Here is a 7,224-nt window from a genome sequence, read left to right on the forward strand (position 1 = left end):
GATGCTTGGGGGTTGAGTTGATTCATGTTTCCAGGCTGTTTTTTGAGTTAGATTGGTTGTGTATTGAGAGTACTAATGACCCTAAGTGTTTGGGAAAAGAACTAGGGAAGATTGGAGGGTTTAGAGATGAAAAACGGAGAAGAAAAATCGTTAAAACCTGGGGAAGGGGTGGGGCGTCGCGACAGCCAGCGCCCCCCAAAAAGGGTTATGAAGTTCACCCCCTGGGGAGACGCGCCAGCCAGCACACCCCAGCAACTCCTCTAAATTTTGAGGGCTGTCTCCCCGCGCCTCTCAGAGCGCCAGGGACACCAGTTCTCCCCATTCGTTCCCCACCTTTTCATACTTGTTCCTAAGCGATGTACCTATGTTTTCTAGTTGTTTCCAACACTCTAAGGTACATCTAAACATCATGAAATCATCCATAAACGTGAGATCATGAACGTTGAATCCATAATCCAATTCAAGGGAAGTTAAGATCAAAGTCAAAGAAGTTAAGAATCAAGTTTAGATGTTAAGAAGCAAGTCAAAGCAAAGTTTCTTAAAGTTTTCAAGAGTCTTTATTAAACATTTAAACTTCATTTAAGGCTCAAGTTTCAAGTAAAGTAAAGAGTAAATAGTTGAGTTCATTTCTCAAAAGTTATTAGGGAACTAAGTATTCCGAAAGAAGTTTATAAATGTTTTCACATTTGAGCAAGGAAGGAACTATGATTTCCAAAAGAGCCTTTGGGCTAATTTTCAGTAAAGGGAACATCGATTCCAAGAGAGCCTTTGGGCTAAACTTTGAGCAATTATCTCAAACTAAAGAAAGAGGTGTTTAAAACACATATGAGCTAAAGTGTATTTTGGGAGTAGTATTGAGCACCGAATTGGGGACGCGAGTTCATATTAACTCAACTCTCCATAAGAACCATGTAGCCAACATGGGATTTAACGGGTCATACTTTTTAGATGATCACATAAGTTAAGCTAGTGGATCCACTAAGTTAAGTAAGGTCCTATATCACGGCAAGGTATAGGATGGTCCTTGGGAAACGTGAGGTAAAACATTGTATCATCACTAAGGCTTATAGTGGTGGTTGTCGGTTAAAGAATCTCCCACTAAAGTTATATTACTTTTCTATGTAAGTAAAGTTGAGTTTGTTATTGATTTATCTTTAACGAACTAAGTTGTCTACATTGTTTTACAAGATTTATATATATTGTATGTGTCTTATTGCTTTACATTGAGCTCAGTTATTCATGAGTTGAACAAAGCCAAGGTAAGTGTTCCTTCGTACTCCTTCCAAGCTTAAGTTGTTATTTAGCTTTCCAACTCGCATAGTCGTACATTCAATGTACAGTTGCCAGTTGGCCTACATCTTATTATGATGCAGACGCAGGTAACCAAGATCATCATCCAGTGCGCCGTTGATCTAGTCGAGCACTCCAGAGTCAGTGGTGAGCCTCCTTGCATTCCGGAGGACTCTTTTATTTGCTTTCCTAGTTTTTCTTTATTTGAATGTTGTGTGGTCAGTCCCAACATCCATCTCAGTATTATAGAGGCTTCATAGATAGTTAGACAGTAGTTGAGTCTCTCATCTATGTATTTACAGATATTCTATTTTGAGACATAAGGTGCTATTTTGGCTAGATTTTATCATTTAACCTGTTTTATGAACTTATATTTTGTTGAGCTAAGTCTTCTGTTGAGTTAAGTAGTCAGGCAAAGGGCACTTGGGGCCAACAATGGTCTCCGAGTGCCGGCCACGTCCAGGGTGTCGACTCGGGGCGTGACAAATTTGGTATCAGAGCACAGAGTTCAAGAGTCCTAGGGAGTCCATGAAGCTGTGTCTGTAGAGTCCTATTTATCGGTGTGTATCGCGCCATGTCTATAATTAGGAGGATGTAACATTTAGGAAATTTTTCACTTCCTTCATATCCATCTCGTGCGTTAGAGTTTATTTCTAAAAGTTTCCCTCTAATTTGTGCTTGTACGTGTTTCAGATAACCATGCCTCCACGAAGAGCAGCACGAGGTCGTCCAGCTAGGAGAAATGTTGAACCACAAGAGCAAGGGATACCTAATGCACCAAACGTGCAACCTCAAAGCGAGGTCACTAATGCCGAATTCCATGAGGCTATCCGGATGCTGAGCCAAGCTGTGACTAACCACGTTGGGCAGCCAAGAGGACCAAGGCGAGATGAGGCTGACACTTCGAGGATTCGCGAATTCTTAAGAATGAATCCTCAAAGTTTCACTGGTTTGGTCACTACTAAGGATCCAAATTTTTTTGTTGAGGAACTGAAAAAGGTTTTTGAGGTGATGCATGTTGTTGATGCTCGAAGGGTTGAACTAGCTGCATATCAACTAAAGGATGTTGCTAGAATATGTTTCGATCAGTGGAATGGGGGGTAGACCTGAGAATGCACCACCTGCTAGTTGGGCTTGTTTCGAAGAAGCATTCTTGGGGAGTTTCTTTCCCCGAGAATTGAAGGAGGCTAAGGTACGAGAATTTCTTTCACTGAAACAGGATTCCTTGAGTGTGCATGAGTATGGGTTGAAGTTCACCCAGTTGTTCCGCTATGCTCTTGAAATGGTTAAGGACATGCGGAGCAGAATGAACTTGTTTGTTGCTGGTTTGGGTCGTTTATCGAGCAAAGAGGGCAGGGCTACGATACTGATAGGCGACATGGACATATCAAGGCTGGTGGTTTATGTGCAGCAGGTTGAAGATGAGAAGTTGAGCGACAGAGAAGAGTATAGAAGCAACAAAGCTAAGACTGGAATGAGTCTGGGCAGCAGAAGGTCAGTGTGAATCACTCGTCCTTTCAGATGCAAAAGGGGCTAGCACCATCATCTGCTAGTGCACCTGCACCCAGAAACAGAGGTGACTATAATGGCTAGAATTCGCAGGACTTCAGGGCTAGACCAGCACAGTCCCGAGGTAGTGTGGCACAAGAAGGTAGTTTGACTCATACATGTGCTAGGTGTGGTAGAACCCACTCAGGTAAATGTCGTGATAGCCATATAGGTTGTTTTAAGTGTGGACAAGAGGGTCACTTCATGAAGGAGTGCCCTAAGAACATGTAAGGTAGTGGAAATCCAGGAAATAAAGCCCAATCTATATCAGTTGCGCCACCAGACAGGGCGGCACCTAGATGAGCTACTTCTGGTACTGGCGGAGGAGCAATCCGCCTCTATGCAATCACCAGTTGCCATGAGCATGAGAATTCTCCGGATGTTGTCACTTGTATGATCAAAGTATTTACTTTTAATGTTTATGCTTTGCTAGATCCAGGAGAAAGTTTGTCTTTTATAACTCCTTATGTTGCAAATAAGTTTGAGATTCTTCCTGAGAAACTGTGTGAACCCTTCTGTGTTTCTACACCTGTTGGGGAGTCTATTCTAGCTGAGCGAGTCTATCGTGATTGTGTCATTTCTATCAATCACAAAGACACCATGGCTGATCTAATTGAGCTAGACATGGTAGATTTTGATGTCATTCTAGGTATGGACAAACTTCATGCCTGTTATGCCTCCATAGATTGTAGAACTCGAGTTGTCAAGTTTCAGATTCCTAATGAGCCAGTCATGGAGTGGAGTAGTATTTCAGCAGTGCCTAAGGGTCGTTTCATTTCCTACCTTAAGGTGAGAAAGTTAGTTTCGAAGGGTTATATCTATCACTTAGTCCGAGTTAATGACTCTAGTGTTGAGGTACCTCCCATTCAGTCAGTTTCTATAGTAAGAGAGTTTCCAGAAGTCTTTCCTGATGATCTACCCGGAGTCCCTCCTGAGAGAGAAATAAACTTCGGCATAGACATCATTCCAGATACTCGTCCTATTTTTATTCCGCCATATAGAATGGTACCAGCAGAGTTGAAAGAGTTGAAGGAGCAGTTGAAAGATCTCTTAGATAAAGGTTTCATTCGACCAAATGTGTCACCTTGGGGCGCTCCGGTCTTATTCGTGAGAAAGAAAAATGGTTCCCTTAGGATGTGTATAGACTACCGTCAGTTGAACAAGGTTACCATTAAGAATATGTATCCTCTTCCAAGGATAGATGATTTATTTGATCAACTCCAGGGTGTGTGCCACCTGTTTTTCAAAAATTGACCTCAGATCAGGCTACAATCAGTTGAAAGTTAGGGAATGCGACATTCCAAAGACAACATTCAGGACTAGATATGGTCATTATGAGTTCTTGGTCATGTCCTTTGGTTTGACCAATGCACCAACAATGTTCATGGATCTTATGAACAGAGTCTTCAAACCTTATTTAGATATGTTTGTTATCATCTTCATTGATGATATACTAATCTATTCAAGGAATGAAGAAGATCATGCTAGTCATCTCAGAATAGTTCTTCAGACCTTGAAGGATAGAGAGTTGTATGCCAAGTTCTCCAAGTGTGAATTTTGGCTTGAGTCTGTGGCATTTTTGGGCCATATTATTTCTGGTGATGGTATTAGAGTTGATACTCAGAAAATTGAGGCAATGCAGAATTGGCCTAGACCCACATCTCCAACTGATATTAGGAGTTTCTTGGGCTTGGCTGGCTATTATAAGAGATTTGTTGAGGGTTTCTCGTCCATTTCGTCTCCTTTGACGAAGTTGACTCATAAAACAACGAAGTTTCAATGGTCTGAAGCTTGTGAGAAAATCTTTCTGGAATTGAAGAAGAGGTTGACTAGTGCCCCAATTTTGACATTACCAGAGGGTACTCAAGGTTTTGTGGTGTATTGTGATGCATCCCGAGTTGGTTTGGGTTGTGTATTAATGCAGAATGGCAAGGTGATAGCTTATGCCTCCAGACAGTTGAAAGTTCATGAGAAGAATTATCTAACCCATAACTTAGAGTTGGCTGCTGTAGTTTTCGCCTTGAAGATTTGGCAACACTACTTGTATGGTGTTCATGTTGATATATTCACTGATCACATGAGCTTGCAATATGTGTTCACTCAGAAAGAGCTCAATCTCAGACAGAGGAGGTGGTTGGAATTACTCAAGGATTATGACATGAGTATTCTTTACCACCCAAGTAAGGCTAATGTGGTTGTTGATGCTTTAAGCAGGTTATCTATGGGTAGTACCACCCATGTTGAGGAAGAAAAGAGGGAGTTAGCCAAAGATGTGCACAGACTTGCATGCCTGGGAGTCAGACTTATGGATTCCACAGAAGGAGGAATAGTGGTGATGAACGGGGCTAAATCATCACTAGTGTTAGAAGTTAAAGAGAAGCAAGACCAAGACCCTATTTTGCTTGAATTGAAGGAAAATGTTCAAAAGCAAAAAACATTAGCTTTTGAACAAGGGGGAGATGGTGTATTGAGATATTAAGGTAGACTGTGTACCTATGGTGGATGGACTCCATGGGAAAATCATGGAGGAAGCTCATAGCTCCAGATATTCCATTCATCCGGGCTCCACAAAGATGTATCGTGACTTGAGAGAGGTTTATTGGTGGAGTGGCATGAAGAAGGGCATTGCTGAATTTGTCGCTAAGTGTCCAAATTGCCAACAAGTTAAAGTCGAGCACCAAAGGCCCGGTGGTTTGGCGCAGAATATAGAACTTCCAAAATGGAAGTGGGAGATGATTAATATGGATTTCATCACAAGGTCTCGCAGACAACATGATTCTATTTGAGTGATTGTCGACAGAATGACAAAATCAGCCCACTTTTTACCGGTAAAGACTACCCATTCAGCAGAAGATTATGCTAAGCTATATATTCAAGAAGTGGTAAGACTCCATGGAGTTCTGGTCTCCATTATTTCAGATAGAGGTGCATAATATACTGCACAGTTCTAGAAATCTTTCTAGAAATGTTTGGGTTCAAAGGTGAATTTAAGTAATGCCTTTCATCCTCAGACAGATGGGCAAGCATAGTGCACTATTCATACCTTAGAGGATATGTTGAGGGCTTGTGTGATTGATTTCAAAGGAAATTGGGATGATCGCCTACCTCTTATTGAGTTTGCTTACAACAACAATTACTACTTCAGCATCCAAATGGCTTCATATGAAGCGCTTTATGGGAGAAGATGCAGATCTCCTATTGGATGATTTGAAGTTGGAAGCAGGGTTGATAGGACCAGATTTAGTTCATCAAGCTATGGAAAAGGTGAAAGTAATTCAAGAGAGATTGAAAACAACACAGAGTTGTCAGAAATCCCACACTGATGTTAGGAGAAGGGCGTTAGAGTTCGAAGTAGATGATTGGGTATATTTGAAAGTTTCACCATGAAGGGTGTTATGAGGTTTGGTAAGAAGGGGAAACTTAGTCCCCGGTATATTGGACCTTATCGCATAGCCAAGAGGATTGGCACTGTAGCTTATGAGTTGGAGCTAGCACAGGAATTAGCAGCGGTTCATCCGGTATTTCACATCTCTATGTTAAAGAAGTGCATGTGAAATCCTTCATTGACAGTGCCAACTGAAAATGTTGGGATTAAGGATAATTTATCTTATGAGGAGATTCCAGTTCAGATTTTAGATCGCCAAGTTCGCAAGTTGAGAACAAAGGAGGTCGCATTAGTCAAAGTCCTTTGGAGGAACCAATTTGTTGAAGAAGCTACTTGGGAAGCTGAAGAGGATATGAAGAAGAGATATCCACATCTCTTTGAATCCGGAGAAAATTCAGATCAAGGTACTAATCCTCTTCTTAGTACTAGCTAAATTATAAATATGCATGTTGTTACTTGCTTTTTGCTTGTTGAGTGTTGAACTTGATGTTACTACCCTTAGCTTAGTGAAATAAAGCTCATTCGAGGACGAATGTTCCCAAGGGGGAGATATTGTAACATCTCGCACCTAGAAACGACTAGAAAGAGTTTAAAATCTGAAAATAATCATTTTTTGGAAAGCATGTGGAAATCTGGATTTTTTTGTCTAAGTTAAGAAAGTGAGTTTTGGTTATTTTCAAACGACCATAACTCCTAGCTCAGGATGAGTTAGGAGTAGTTCTTGATATGGTTGGGGAGCCCTTGGGAAGATCTTTCCAACGCCGCCGAGTTTGCACGATTTCAACATCGTATGAGTGAGATATGCCTTTTGGAAGTTGGGCAGTTGGATTGAGGAAAGTCCCAATCCGGATTTAGGGAAGGGCAAAATAGTCTTTTCTCTAATTAATTTCCTAATTCATTTTTAGGGATTTATTGGGGTAAAAGCATGACTTAGTCAGTTTGGAGAATTGAGATACACGCTTAGGGCTTGGAGAAGAGAGAAAAGAAGAAAGAAAGGGAGA

The sequence above is a fragment of the Solanum stenotomum genome, chromosome 3, assembly GCF_019186545.1.
Source record: "Solanum stenotomum isolate F172 chromosome 3, ASM1918654v1, whole genome shotgun sequence".
Classification (NCBI taxonomy): Eukaryota; Viridiplantae; Streptophyta; class Magnoliopsida; order Solanales; family Solanaceae; genus Solanum; species Solanum stenotomum.